A 16,234-nucleotide genomic window follows, 5' to 3' on the forward strand; every position below is an offset into this window, starting at 1 on the left:
AACCATCTCAGGCGATCCGATTTCAGTGCAGCGGGCCGGGGCGTTTCGAGTAGCTGTGAATTGTGGCTCAAAGGCCAGATGCCTCCCGGACGGCGGTGCCAGAGGAACCCCCATGTGGAGCGGGGTCGCCCTCCCCTCCCAGGAAGTCCCCCGAGGCCCCGGCGCTCCAGCAGATCCAGCACTGTTGACCATGCCCTCGATGTCCAGTGTCTGGGATGGCGGGGGCAGGCAGAGACCCCAGCCGGCCCACTCACACCGTCCAGAAGGGCCCGAGGGGACCCCCTCCAGGGCTAGATAGAGCCCACCACCTTCAGTCCCAGGAGAGCCTACGGAGGGAAGGGAAGGGGGATGCAGGGTACCGGGAGGAACAAGCTGCTGGCTTCATCTCAGATGCATTGAGTCCGTGTTTCCCTCCCTGGGTGCCAGCACACCAAGGCCCTGTACCCTGACTGGCGGCGGTGGCGGGCTGGGGGAACGACAGGGACCACGACGTGGTTTGCTGGAAAACTGATTCCTCTCCAGAGAGAGCCCTTCCTGTACTTGATTTTGATTCCATGGAAGTGATGAAATAAAATTCCTATTTTCTGGGCTTCCCTGGTGGCGCAGTGGTTGAGACATCTGCCTGCCAATGCAGGGGACACGGGTTCGAGCCCTGGTCTGGGAAGATCCCCCATGCCACGGAGCAACTGGGCCCGTGAGCCACAACTACTGAGCCTGCGCGTCTGGAGCCTGTCCTCCGCAACAAGAGAGGCTGCGATAGTGAGAGGCCCGCGCACCGCGATGAAGAGTGGCCCCCGCTCACCGCAACTAGAGAAAGCCCTCGCACAGAAACGAAGACCCAACACAGCCAAAAATAAATAAATTAATTAATTAATTTTTAAAAAAATGTCTCAAAAGGGTCTCCATACTCAAAATGTGGGGAGCCTGTCCCACTGGAGGGAGATGTCCTCTGCGACCCTCACCTCCCTAAAAAAAAAAAAAATTCCTATTTTCTGGCAAGACAAGGGTAAAAATAATTCTGGCCTTAAGGGAACAAAAATCTTCCTAAGAGGAACTTGCTTTTCTCCTATGCCTTTCAGATGTAAGTGTTCTACCTGGTCCTCTCTGGGAACTCTTATCCAGGCCGTCTTCTAAAAATGCAAATTTCAGGACGGTAACTCTTAACCTAAGAAAAAACAAGAGGGAGGGGAGGGATAGGTAATTTGGAACTTGACTTGTCAAGGACAGATACAAGTGTCTTCTCCCTGTATATTAGTAAAAAGTGTTTAGCCATCTAAACAGGTGACCTTGATTTGTTCCATCTGCCAGAAACCCAATTTGAAGCCAACCCCTTTTGTAACTGATGAGATTTTTTGTGGGGGTAACTTTACCTTTTATTATTATTTTTTTTATTGCAGTATAGTTGATGTAGATACTATATGTTATAGGTGTACAATATAGTGATTCACAGTTTTTAAAAGTTATGCTCTATTTATAGTTATGTGAAACAAAATTCATATTTTATGGCAAGACAAGAAAAATTTGAACATAAAACCTCTTCTCTGCCCTTTGGCCTCCTCACTCCCCGCACCGTGCATCGTGTGTCTGCATTAGGCACCGACCAGACCTCCCCCTCCCCCATCAGCAGGACTACCTGCTCAACCATAAAGAGGAACTTCCTCCCAGCATCGACAAGACAACTCCTCAAATGGTAATGTTCCTTCTTGATCTTGTAAGGGGTCACATGACTCACCAGGATGACGCTTAGATCTGGATTATGTAAACTGTCAATAATACGTCATTTGATGTATAGCCTCCTGTCTCAAAAAATTTATACAACTGTGCCTTGACCTCTAATGGGCAGAAGAGTTCTCAGAGCTTTCTGAGATGCTCTTCCCAGGTTAGAGTCCTCAAATTTGGCTCAAATAAAATTTTCCATTTCTTTCTTAGATCAACTGATTGCTTTTTCATTGACAGTTATTATAAAATATTGGCTATATTCCCTGTGTTGTATGTAACTGATGGATTTTGTACTATTGTACCTGATTCATGGATGAACTTTTGGAATGGGAACTATGGGGTCTCTGTGTCTGTTTGTGTGTTGTATCTATATATATATGTGTGTGTGTGTTGTAGATGTGTGGTGTTGCCAAATTTAACTAGTAAAAGAGCTCTATTTAACTGGCTTAAAGGGCGTTAAGCGGTTCTATAAACACTCAAAAATATAAAATAAACTAACCCAAATGAATTTCAGGATCACGTTATCCAGATTAATTTTTAATGAATGAAAACAAGCTCAAGTGTGTTGGTTTAATTAATATAGACATGTCTTTAGGGTCATCAACATTAAGTATAATACTTTTATTATACCCAGGTTTACTAAAAGTCAAATAAGATTTATTTCCTGTTGGGACTTCCCTGGTGGCACAGTGGTTAAGAATCCGCCTGCCAATGCCGGGGACACGGATTCAAGCCCTGGTCCGGGAAGATCCCACACGCCACAGAGCGACTAAGCCCTTGTGTCACAACTACTGAGCCTGCACTCTAGAGACCGCGAGCCACAACTACTGAGCCTGCGTGCCACAACTACTGAAGCACTTGCGCCTAGAGCCCATGCTCCGCAACAAGAGAAGCCACCGCAGTGAGAAGCCCGCGCACCGCAACGAAGACTAGCCCCCACTAGCCACAACTAGAGAAGGCCCGCTCGCAGCAACAAAGACCCAACGCAGCCAAAAATAAATAAATTTTTTAAAAGAATTTAGTTCCTTTAAAAACAAAAATCTTATTCCTGTTGCAAAATTTGTCAGCAAGAAAAATAACTTGATATGATGAAACTTTTAAGTAAATTAAATGTAAATAAGAGTTTCTAGGTGAATTCTTTAGGAATAAGTATGTTTTAGGACAGTCTACTTAAAAATAGTTTCTCCAGATTTTTGGTAACTTGAAACTGCTAAATTAAGTTAAGTGATGGGAATTCATTGAATATCCATATCATTTCCAAATAAGATACTGAAACATTCATTGCTAAACAAGTCTAAGTTTACCTACTTTTGTCTTTTTTTTTTTAATTTATTTATTTTATTTTTGGCTGCATTAGGTCTTCATTGCTGCACATGGGCTTTCTCTAGTTGAGGCGAGCAGGGGCTACTCTTCATTGCGGTGGGTGGGCTTCTCATTGCAGTGGCTTCTCTTGTTGCGGAGCACAGGCTCTAGGCGCATGGGCTTCAGTAGTTGTGGCTCGCAGGCTCTAGAGCACAGGCTCAGTAGTTGTGGCGCATGGGCTTAGTTGCTCCACGGCATGTGGGATCTTTCCGGACCAGGGCTCGAACCCGTGTCCCCTGAATTGGCAGGTGGATTCTTAACACTTGCACCACCAGGGAAGCCCTTACTTTTGTCTTCTTATTAGAGAAAAACTAAAGATGTTTTGTTCATTGGACAGGTCTTGTATCCCACTGAGGAAAGAAATTAGTTTCTAGACTATGTTCTTAAATTTGCCAATCAGGAAATGCTGGTATGATAAATAGTTCATAATTGACTTCTTCTTGGTTTTCACTAAGGTTTTTTAAGGTTTTAAAACTAAGGTTAAAATTGTAATTAAAATATGTAATTAAAAATTAATAAGGAAAGCACTACTGTATGCAAGGCAGAAGAAGGTAAAAGAAATGGAAATGTGTTTTTGTAAGGGAAAAGAAAGTAATTTTGTCCTAAAGCTGGTTATTTCTAAATGGTAAAGAAAATAAAGCACAAATTAATATGGATATAGAAAGTTGTAGAAGGTTTGCAGGGGGGAAAAAAAGATCTTTAGAAGGGAATTCTAGGGACTTCCTTGGTGGTCCAGTGGTTAAGAATCCACCTTCCAATGCAGGGGACGCAGGTTCGATCGCTGGTCAGAGAACTAAGATCCCACATGCCGCAGAGCAAGTAAGCCCACGTGCCACAACTACTGAGCCCGTGTGCTCTGGAGCCCCAGTGCCACAACTAGAGAGGAGCCCACGCACCACAACGAAGAACCCGCGCACCGCAACAAAAGATCCTGCACGCCGCAGCAAAGATCCCGTGTGCCACAACTAAGACCAGATGCAGCCAAATAAATAATTAATTAATTAATTTTTAAAAATAAAGGAATTCTACGGTGGTCAGGACTAAGATTAGATTGAATTTGAGTAAATGAATTTTGTTATTAAAAATAAGCTGGTGGGAATTCCCTGGTGGTTCAGTGGTTAGGACTTGGCACTCTCACTGCTGGGGCCGTGGGTTCAATCCCCGGTTGGGAAACTAAGACCCCGCAAGCTGTGCGGCGAGAAAAAGAAAAAAAAAAAAGGCTGGCGCAAAAATGGAGTATGATTTTCTCTTTGTTAAGAGAACAAAGTTTTCTTAGAATATCAATCTGCTTTTGATAACAGATTGTAAAGTTCCTTTACGTTTTAATTAATCTATTGTACCTTTATGTATATGCCTTTGAAATCTTTTATTGTCACTTGGTTAAGTGAATAAGTATTGTTTCACAGAGACCTATGATCCTATTTGACCAAGGGTTTTTAAAGACTTTTTGATATTTTTGACAAAGATCAAATTCTAATTGAAGTTTGTCTGACCCCTGACTAACTTTGAGGTTTCCCAAGGGCCCCCAGAACACCTCAAGAGAATTGTTTGCTCTTCTTATCAAAGAAGCGTATTAAACTAATTAGGCTTATTTGGTATGTTAAATAACAAGGGAAGCATCATCAAATGAGTGATAAACCTTCTTAGGTTATATTGTTTGGGTAAATTTTATTAAAACAGATAGTCTAGAAATTATACGGGGATGTCCCTGGTGGTGCAGGGGTTAAGAATCCGCCTGCCAATGCAGGGGACACAGGTTCAAGCCCTGGTCCGGGAAGATCCCACATGCTGCGGAGCAACTAAGCCCGTGCGCCACAACTACTGAGCCTGCACTCTAGAACCCACGAGCCACAACTACTGAGCCCACGTGCCACAAGTACTGAAGCCCGCACACTTAGAGCCTGTGCTCCTAAACAAAGACAAGCCAACCCAATGAGAAGCCAGCACACTGCAACAAAGAGTAGCCCCTGTTCACCGCAACTAGAGAAAGCCCACGTGCAGCAACGAAGACCCAACGCAGCCAAAATATAAATAAATAATAAATATTTATTTTAAAAAAAGAAATTATATGGAACTCCTAAAAATCGGGTATATCCTGATAAAATGTTATCAGTTATAATTCTAGTTAACATCTTAAAATGTTGTATGTCACAACAGTAACCAAGTTTGTCAATTGCATTGTAATCAGATCTTTAACCATGCCTTTTAAAGTCTTTTGTCATTTATAGATAGTTATTGTTTTACTCAGATGCTTTTGCAAAAATGCTCCATCTTCAAGAAGATTCATATAAAGGACTTTTGGACAAGTACAGGTTTCTGATCCTTTTCAGGTCATACTGCTGAGCTGGGTAAGAAATTAAAGAATTCTTTAACCTGGTGACTTCATAAAGCTGTTAAAAGAAGATTAAGGATTAGTCACATAGACTGAGCAACCTGATGAGTATGGTTATAATTTTTTGTGTTTTTGTCTGGAATATTACTGGTTTTTAAACTGTGTTTTCCAGATATAAGGAAACCCTCCCCCTTAAGCTACTTATGACTTAAATTTGGTAAATTATACCTTTGTAATTAGAACTGAAACATTTATCTTTTCTCTCTACCTGATCCCTCCAGAAACTGGAAACTCTTAAGTTCCCAGCAGCCTTTCCAGGTGAACAAGGAAGGCCACCTCCTGACAGGTGCAAGAATCTCAAGATATTTGTGGGACCTCTAGAAGAAAGGAATCCACCCAAATCTATAGCTATTACAGGCAGAATCTGATGACAAGACCTTGGCATGGCTTTCCTGGCCTTGAGAGGTCTTTTAAAAGTTCAATTTGAGATTCTTTATAAAAAGTTCCAGCACAGCCATATTGTAAGAACCCGGATGATCAATTACACTTATGGAAATAATCAGGCCAAGTTTATGGAAACCAGACTTATTTTGCAAATTAATTAGTCTTAATTTGGCTATATCTGGTAGAAATGAAGGTAACTTTAGAAAGAAAAATATTACATTTCAGTGAACATTAAGTTCTAGTGTTGTTGTCTTTAAGGGTGTTTTTGTTTTTGTTTTGTATTTACTACATAAGAATCACTTCCCAGATGGCTCCTTGTTGCTATGTTACATTAACGTAAAGTTTAACTGAATTATATTAAAAGGACATTCTAAGTTTGTTTCTGAATCTTATCACAATAATCTATCTTTGGATGAAGATCGGATGCCCCATGAACTTCGATCAGGAGATTACGCATACTGGAAAAGGCATCAGATAAAGGATTCTTTACAGCCAGGTTGGAAGGGACCCATCAATCCTCCTCCCTCGAATGGACTGCAGCTCCTGTTTCTGACACGCTACTTCAACTAACTAAGACCAGCACTACCAGACTAGCATGAGAAGACAACAAACATCTGAAGTAGACGCCTGACCCAAGATGGTATGCAAGACCAGGCTTGTATACCAATTACTTTGATAATTGTTCACACTTTTGCTTATGAGCCCAATGTACTTCTCCCTTGGGCTCAAGGTCACCTATGGGTAGTTTTGGAGACAGTCCCTGCAGATCTGCCTGTAATGTGAGCACAACGGGTTTGATCAATTTTCCAATGGTATGACCATTTGGTGGCAATATTTGTTCCTTCACTTGGAATAGAATATAACATTAACCACAGAGGCTTTAACAAAATTTACTCAGCAAGCTTTGAATGGTAGGAATCAAGCCATTAGCTTGCTTGATTCAGAAGTCTTCATGATGAGAAAATCAGTCCTGCAGAATCGTATAGCCCTAAATATTCTCTAACTGCTTTCCAAGGGGGAACTTGTGTTATGACACATACTGAATATTGGGTTTTTTTACCTGATGAGTCTTCTAACATAACTCATCTTAAGATACATATGAAGAATCAAATTTCAGCTCTGAAGAATCCTCTTCCCAATTTAGGGGAGATACTAGGAAAATGGTATGGTTTAGCAGGATCTTTGCTTAAACCTTTACTAATGACATCGTTACTGTTATTGTCAATTTTGATTACAGTTTGTATAACATAGAAAGTGATAGTTTCTTGGGACTTCCCTGGTGGTCCAGTAGCTAAGACTCAGGGCTCCCAATGCAAGGGGCCCGGGTCTGATCCCTGGTCAGGGAACTAGATCCCGCATGCATGCCGCAACTGAGAGTTTGCATGCTGCAACTAAGAAGTCTGCATGCCGCAACTAAGACCCGGAGCAGGCTAAATAAATAAATAAATAAATATTTTTTAAAAATAAAGTGATAGTTTCTTGTCTTTCGGTCTGTGTATCACCTACTTCTATTAAGATGATATCTAAACAACTTGAAACTATTGCTCACACCTATAGTTCTCTATAAATTAATGAACATGCACAATGCACATGCAAGGTAAAATTGGCATAAGTCCTATTGGACAAATTGGAATTCACCATTAGTCCTTGCCAAATATCTTACTAGTGCAACCCCGAAAGGGAAAGAAAGAGCTGGGTTTACTAAGACCCAACATTGAGGGACATGATGGACTCAGGGCAGGTAAGCAGCCGCCCTGATATTGAGGGACCAAATATTTGACCACCTAATGCTTTCTATCAAAAGATTAATGATCAAAAGGGGGAAATTGATGAAATAAAATTCATATTTTATGGCAAGACAAGAAAAATTTAAACATAAAAATTTTCTCTGCCTGTTTGGGTTTCCTCCCTCCCCCATAGTGTGCATTGTGCATCTGCATTAACCAGACCTCCTTAGTAGATAACATTCCTTCTTAATCTTGTAAAGGTCAAAATGACCCACCACATTCTTAACTTCTTAGGAGATAAGCTTCCGTCTTAATCCTGTAAGGGGTCATGATGACCCACTACTCACTTTGAACATGCAGATCTGAATTGTGTAAACTGTCAATATGTCCTTTGACATATAACCTTTTTTCTCAAAAAAACTTACATAACTGTGCTTTGACCTCTAACAGACAGAACAGTCCTCAGAGCTTTATGAAAGACTGTCTCCCAGGTTATAATCCTCAAGTTGGTTCAAATAAAATTTTCCATCTGTTTCTTAGATTGATTGTTGATTAATTTTTTTCATTGACAGAAGTTATTTTTGATAACTGACAACAATGCAAAAGTAATTCTTGTCTACACACAAGCAAATGAACCTGTCCAGTGAGTGTTTGTGTTAATCTGCTCAGGCTGTCACAACAAAGTACCACAGACTGGGTGGTTTAAACAACAGAAGTTTATTTTCTCACAGCTCCGGAGGCTGGAAGTTCCAGGTCAAGCTGAGCAGGGTGGGTTTCTTCTGAGGCCTCTCCTTGGTAAGTGGATGGCTCTCTGCACACACATCTGTCCCTTTGAGTGAACAAATTTCATCTTCTTAAAAGAACACCAGTCAGATTGGATTAGGACCCACCCTAATGGCCACATTTTTTTTTAGTTTTCACCTAATCATCTCTTTCAAGGTCCTGTCTCCAAATACAGCCAGTCACATTCTGAGGTTCTGAGGAGTCAGGGCTTCACCGTGTTAATATAGGGGGAGACACAGTTCAGCCCCTCCACCCAGAAAGCCCAGTTTTGCATCTGTTTGCACATTCACATCACCGTTCCTGCTTTATATGTGTGTCTGTCATTGGGCTTCTCCCCGGAGCGGGTCCTAACACCTGCCTGGGCCCCTGCCTGTGGGGTAAGTAGACTCTTTCATACGTGCTCCTCTGTCTGTATGAGCCACAATTCACCTTGGGAAGCTGTTCCTTTACAACCCACTGGTTAACCGTAAGTCCCAGGAAACCGAGTTTGTATGTCGGGCAGGGTTTTTCTGGTGATACCCTAGCAATGGCTTCTCTTCCAGGGTGTGTGACTGAATGTCATTTGCAGACACCGTCTTTAGGCAGCTCAGCTCCTCTGCCAGCCTTCTTCACTGTTCTGCTTTGATGGTATTTTTGCTTATGGTTACCTACGTCTAAACGTTCTCTCACTTAATTGTTTATGTGACACGTGTGTGGGTCCCTGCTGTGTGCCAGGTGCTTCTCTAGGCCCTGGGGACTCAGCCCCTGTCCTCCTGGAGCACACCTTCTAGTGGGGAGGGGCAGCAACAGACGACCCTCCCCCAGTGTCAGGTGATGACAAGTGTTGTGAGGAACAGCAGGGGGCAGAGTGACAGATGGTCCTGTTCCCAACAGGGTGGCAAGGGACAGTCTCTCTGAAGGCTGATGTTTGAGCAGAGCCTAAGCAGAGAGTAAGCATGCCAGGCAGAAAGAGGCAGGTGCCAGGCCCCCAGGCAGGCACAAGCCTGGGAGTCTGAACAATGCCCAGGAGGTCAGATGCTGGCTGAGGGGCCGTGGGGCCAGGTAAGTACCCTGGGTTTAACCCTAAATGTGACTGTCGGCTCCCAGAGGGCTGGCTGGTGCGTCTTAAGCTCTGCTGTGCGGACAGAGGCAGACAGGAGGGGTCAGGAGAGCCGCTGAGGGCTGTGCAGTCAGGGTCCTGCAGAAGGGTGACAGTGGCTGGGGAGGAAGTGAGACGTGGTCATCCCGGGAGCATGTTTTGAAGCTTGGGGTGTGAGGCAAAGACAAGACTCAGGGACAACTCGTGCTCGCTCTGGCAGCACATATACAAAGACTGAAACAATACAAAGAAGATTACCGTGGTCTCTGCACAAAGATGACACGCAAATTCGCGAAGTGTTCCATATATTTGGGGGAATATAGCCAATATTTTGTAATAACTGTAAATGGAAAGTGACCTTTAAAATTGTATAAAAAGGACTTCCCTGGTGGCGCAGTGGTTGGGAGTCCACCTGCCAATGCAGAGGACACGGGTTCGAGCCCTGGTCCGGGAAGATCCCACATGCCGTGGAGCAGCTAGGCCTGTGCACCACAGATGCTGAGGCCCACGCGCCTAGAGTCCGTGCTCTGCAGCAAGGGAAGCTACCGCAGTGAGAGGCCCGCGCACCGCGGCGAGGAGTGGCCCCCGCTCGCCGCAGCTGGAGAGGGCTCGTGCACAGCAGTGAAGACCCAACGCAGCCAAAAATAAATAAATAAATAAATTTATTTAAAAATACAATAAAATAAAATTGTATAAAAATAAAAATCACTATAAAATTTTTTAAAAAACACACCACTGGACAATGGATTAATGCGAAAGTGGAAAACAGTGACCCATGGACCAAATCTGACCCACCACTTGGGCCAGTTCCAATAAAGTTTTTTTTTTAGTAAATTTATTTACTTATTGATTTATTTATATTTGGCTGCACTGGGTCTTTGTTGCTGCGCGTGGGCTTTCTCTAGTTGTGGCGAGCGGGGACTACTCATTGCGGTGCTCGGGCTTCTCATTGTGGTGGCTTCTCTTGTTGCGGAGCACAGGCTCTAGGCGCGTGGGCTTCAGTAGTTGTGGCGCACGGGCTTTGTTGCTCCGCGGCACATAGGATCTTCCCAGACCAGAGCCCGAACCCGTGTCCCCTGCATTGGCAGGCGGATTCTTAACCACTGTGCCACCAGGGGAGTCCCCCAATAAAGTTTTTTTTTTTTAACATCTTTATTGGAGTATAATTGCTTTACAATAGTGTGTTAGTTTCTGCTTTACAACAAAGTGAATCAGTTATACATATACATATATCCCCATCTCCAATAAAGTTTTATTGGAACACTAAAAAAAAAAACAGGGACAACTCAGGTTTGGACCAGACCAGCACCTCTGATGGAGATGTTCTTTCCCAAGTCCAGAAAGCCTGGGGCAGGAACTGGGGCCATACTGGGTGCCTTATGTTTGAGATGCCACCTGGAAAGCCCAGAGGAAACAACAGCTGTATGTTCCAGAGTCAAGAGCACAGGGATGACATTTAAAGTCATGGCAACAAGGTGTCTCAGAGTGGAAGCAGGGAGACCGAGGCCCAGCCTGAGCTTGGCATTGCAGCTGTGAAGCCAGGAAAAGGGGAGAAGCCAGGAGAGTCAGGGGTGAAGGTGGGGTCCACATGCCAACACCAGGGCTTGAGTGTGTGTGTGTGGGGGGGGGGTGCCCAGACCCTGAGCAAGATGAAGGCCCTGGGCAACCTGACCCCCAGTCGTGGAGCAGAGGGGACAAACGACCCCTGGAGGGCTGCTTCAGTGCCCATCGTGCCCCTGCCGGCCGATCTGGCTCCTCCCACAGAGATTGGGCTCCCTGACTCTGTGGTTGGGGGGATGACATGTGCAGCCCTCTCCCTGGGGCGGGAGCTGTCTCCAGTCCTCTCTCTCCCGCTGGGGGCAGGGAGCTGTCCTAGACCCTCTCCCTGGAGTAAAGAGCTTCCAGGATCCCCCAAGGCTCCTCCGCTGGTCAAGCCTTGCCAGTGGTGCCCAGACTGGGAGGGGGGTTTGGAGGACCTGGGCAGGGCCATCAGTTCTCCTCAAGGTCACCCCAACCCCTGCCTTTATCTGTTTTACTTGTCAAGTTGTTCAGAGGAACTTGTTTCTTGGACCCCCAGGGATCCCTCGTACCCTCTTTTCGCTCTCTCGTCCCATCCACACCCTTGCTAGAGCCAGTCCCTGCACCCGGCGCAGGGGCGCTCGTGCTCAGAGCCCCTCCCGGGGCATTTAAAAAATATGAGGCGGCCCCAGCCCAGGCAGCGGGATCACGGTGGGCGAGGCGTGTCTGGGGCTTGGAAGCTCCTGGTTGGTCCCGATGCACCCACAGCCCCACCTACTTGCTCCCTGCCCACCCGGCACTCGTACCGTCTTCCGGAGCAGGGCTCTCAAAGCCAGCCCTGGTCTAGAGCCTCACCTGGAACTTGGAAACGCACACTTGCCAGACGGCCTGACTCAGAAACCCGGGGGTGGACCCCGACAGTCTATGCTCCGATGGCCCCGCGGGGGGACAAGGACGCAAGCACAAGTCTGAGAACCACGGGCCTAGACCGGGGGCCGCAAACCATGACTCAGGGGCCAAATGTGGCCCAGCTGTCCCCCCAAATGAAGCGTTACGGGGACAGTCACGTCCACACACTCATGTGCGGTGTGGGGAGCGGCCGGCGGAGAACCGGTGGCCACGTGGTAGCTGGCCTTCCGGTGGCAGATGGGGACCCCCCTCCACTCAGCCCGCCCACTGGGACAGGCTTTCATCCCTGGTCGTCGCCTCCGCCCTCACGGGTCTCGAGCAGCGGTCTGAGGGCCCGGCCTCTGCAGACAGACACGTGGGGACTCCATGGGGGCAGAGCAGCCGCGGGTCCTGAAGGTACGGTGGGCGCCGGGGAGGCAGACCCCCACCAGTCCTCTGGGAAAAGCACGCCCCCTCTCGCCTGAGGCCCTGGCAGACACCGGGGGGCCACAGGCTCCCTCAGCTTCGCCCCCTTTAACAAACCCACCCGAGGGGCCAGGCACTGCGTGACACCCTCACGAACACGACTCCTTCGGCCTGGGACGCCCCTGTGTGTCAGGTGAGAGCCCTGAGGCTCCGAGAGGCTCCCGTGGCCAGTGGACAGCGGGCGGGCCTGTGGACAGCAGGTGGGGTGGCAGCCCCTGTACGGGGGCCGCGGGCACCGGCTCAAATGGCTGCAGTGCAGACTGAGGGCCGCCAGGCGGGAATGATGACATAAGGTGATTTTTAAGGCAAGAAAAGAAAAGAAAAATAAGATTTCTCTGCCGTTGGCCCCCTTCAGCGCGCCCTGTGCGTCTGCATCACACACTAACTAGACAGCCCCCCACCCCACCCCACGAGACACAGGAATGCCCGCTCGCCAAAAAGGCCGTTTCCCCTGGCGCCAGCAAGGTCACTCCTTAGGAGATAACATTCCTTTCTCAATCCCGCGAGGGGTCACGATGACCCACCACTCCCCTTGCTGGGCTCTGTAAAGTGTCCACACGTTGCCTTGACGTGTGACCCTTTGTCTCAAAAACATATACAACTGTGCTTGGACCTCTACGGGGAGGGACAGTCAGTCCTCAGAGCTTCTGAAGGTCTGTCCCCCGCGTTAGAATCCTCAGGTTGGCTCGAATAAAATTTTCCATTTTTTCTTAGGTTGACTATGGATGAATGTTTTCGTCAGCAGGAGGCTGGAGAACAGAGCAGGGAGAAGAGCCGCACCTGGGACACGGGGAGAGGCGCGGGGAGGGAGAGGCGCCGAAGAAGCCCTCCCGGTGGGGATGGGAACCGAGGAGAAGAACGGGGCGCATCTAAGCCCAAATGGCCCCCCGAGCTCAGAGACCCAGCTCGGGCCTTCCTCCCCGGACGCCGCCGCTCCACACGCCCACCGTCGACACGCTCCTGCCTGGGCCCGGTCACTGCGGGGAGCGGCTGCTTCCCCCCTGGGACTCAGCCCCGGGAGGGTGGCAGCAGGCCACCCGGCATGCACGCCAGACTCAGGCCTTGCCTCTCACCGCCTCGGGCCACTCTGAGCTGTCACAGGGCAGGCCACTGCTCCGGGGATAAAGGGCGGTGTGGAGGACGAGGGACGGGGTAGAAGGGACCCAGGGTGACCCGGGCGCCAGGCTGAGCCTTTCTGAGCCGTGCAGGGGGTGGTGTCGGGCTGCAGGGCAGGTCCCTGCGGGGATGCGGGGTGTGGCTTGCAGAGAGATGCGACTCTTCCTTTCACTTGAACTCTTAGGGGCCTTTGTAGGGGGATTAATTGGCCTGATTTCGTGCTGTCATGTGGCAGGGGATGGGGAGGCCCTGGGGGGAGAAGCGGGGGAAGGGGGGGACGGCCGGTCGGCGGAGCAGTCAGAACACAGGCACGTGCATCCACCAAGGTTGCCGGCTGACGCGGGTGCAGTTCAAGGCGCCCCAAAACAATGACAACGTAACTTCAGAGATCACAGGTCACCATAACAAATACGGTAATAATAATAAAGTTTGCGATACTGAGAGAATTACCAAAACGTGACATAGAGACACAAAGTGAGCAAATGCTGCTGGGAAAACAGTGCCAATGGACGTGCGCGACGCAAGGTCACCACAAAGCTTCAGCTTGTAAAAACACATGGTATCTGCAAAGGGCAACAACGCAGCGGCGGCCTGCAGTGTCCGCCCGGGAGCTGCACTGACGTGCGTGGTCCGTGATGAGGGCGCCCCCTCTGGCCGCCTGACCCCGTTTTAGTGAGGTTTCCCTCCATGAATTTTCACACCCCTTTTGGACTAATCTGGTAACCTAGGACGCACCATGTTTCCCTGAGTTCTGTGAGCCGCTTTAGCAAATTAATTGAACCTGAGGAGGGGGTCACGGACACTCTGATCTACAGACAGTCGGTCAGAAGCCCAGGTGACAACTGAGCCTTGTGACTGGGGTCTGACGTGTGTGTGTGAGGTGGGGGAACCATCCTGCAGGGCTGATCCCTGGACGTGAGGGCTGACGGGACGTCCCAGGCACCTGCTGGGGCCCAGGGATTGCTTGCTGGAGGTGAGGGGGAAACACCCCGACTGGACCTGGGACAAGGAACCGGAAGGGACCAAATGGATGCCTTGCACGCGAAGACGGTGCCACGCGTGTGACCAGGGGCTCTGGGAAGCGTAGGCCGCTGCTGCCCTCCCTCTCCCCGGAGGGTCCGGGCGCCCTGCAGGAGCCCCACCCCTGCCCCCAGTCGAGGAGGTGTGGGGCGTGGCCGGGCCCTGGGGGAGGCTGACTGGGGGGGCTCTTGGGACGCAGCCCTGCAGGGGAGGGAGGTCCAGCCCCAGGGAGACCCTGGCCAGCCCAGGGCCTCGGGGCCGGCCTGCACAGCCGTCTGGAGTCGGAGGGAAGGTGCTTTCAAGCCCTGTATGGATGGATCGGTCACTGGCCGCACACTTCCTCTGGAGGAAAGTGTGATCTCGGGGAGCAGGGGAGGGCAGGGCTTCTTCAGCAAAAAACGTCCCCAGAGAGAACTGCCAGCCGAGGGCCCCTGCCAGCCGGAGGAGAACACCTGTCACCTTGAGGGGAAGCCCGTGGAGCATGGCAGCATCTCCTGCAGCATCCAACAGGCTGGGGAGGTCTGCTGCAGTAGAGCCTCCGAGGGAAAAATATCCTCCGCCCCGATCTCACCCCACACAGGAGTTAATCTGACATGCGTCACAAACCCAAATACAAATGCTAAAACTGTAACATTTCTAGAAGAGAACACAGAAGAATTTCTCTGTGACTTGGGGTTAGACAAAGATTTCTTAGGAAACTCAGAGGAACTAATCATAAAATAAAAATTTTAAATTAATAGAATAAACATCAAAATCCCAAACTACTGTTCATCTCAAGACACTGTTAAAAAATGAATAGACCACATATAATAAATAACTCAAAATGGCTAAGAGACCTAAACGTAAGACCTAAAACTATAAAACTCCTAGAAGAAAACATGGGGGAAAGCTTCATGACACTGGACTTGGCAATAATTTCTTGGATGTGACACCAAAAGCACAGGCAACAAAAGAAAAAACAGACAAATGGGACTAGATTAAACTTTAAAACGTTTGTGCATCAAAGGACACAATAAACAAAGTGAAAAGCAACCTACAGAATCAAAGAAAATATTTGCATATCATGTACCTGATAAGGGGTTAATAGAACATATAAAGGATTCCCACAAATCAACAAAAATCAAATAACTCACTTTAAAAATGAGCAAAGGACTTGGATAGACATTTCTCTAGATTATATACAAATGACCAATAAGCGCCTGAAGAGATGCTCAACGTGACTAATCATCAGAGAAATGCAAATAAAACCACAATGAGATATCACCTGATACCCAATAGTGTGGCTACTATAAAAACAACAACAACAGAAAACAACAAATATTGGTGAGAAGGTAGAGAAATTGGAAGCTTTGTGCACTGCTGGCAGGATATTAAAACAGTGCAGGCACTATGGAAAACAGTACGGAGGGTTCTCAAAAAATTAAAACTAGAACTACCATATGATCCATCAATCCCACTTCTGGGTATTCACCCAAAAGAACTAAAAGCAGTGTCTTGAGGACATCTCTGCACACCCATGCTCATAGCAGCGCTATTCACAATAGCCAAGAGGTGCGGGCCACGCAAGTGTCCATGGATGGATGAACGGAAAAGCCTAATGTCCATCCACACAATGGACTATTACTCAGCCTTCAAAAGAAGGAAGTTCTGGCACAGGCTGCAACACAGGTGAGTCTTGAGAACGTTACACTAAATGGAATAAGCCAGTCACAAAAAGACAAATACTGCATGAACCTGCTTACGTGAGGTAAGACAGAAAGG

The 16,234-nt window shown here is 47.8% G+C and overlaps 1 protein-coding gene across 3 annotated transcripts in view; it reads left to right on the top strand.

Moving 5' to 3' along the window:
* Window positions 1–16,234, top strand: part of LOC309655671 (uncharacterized protein) — a gene marked incomplete at its 3' end in the record, with an annotated part of 193,088 nt that overhangs the window by 28,955 nt on the left and 147,899 nt on the right. The window lies entirely within an intron of this gene.

This window comes from Balaenoptera physalus (assembly GCF_965194825.1).
Source record: "Balaenoptera physalus genome assembly, chromosome: 2".
NCBI lineage: Eukaryota > Metazoa > Chordata > Mammalia > Artiodactyla > Balaenopteridae > Balaenoptera > Balaenoptera physalus.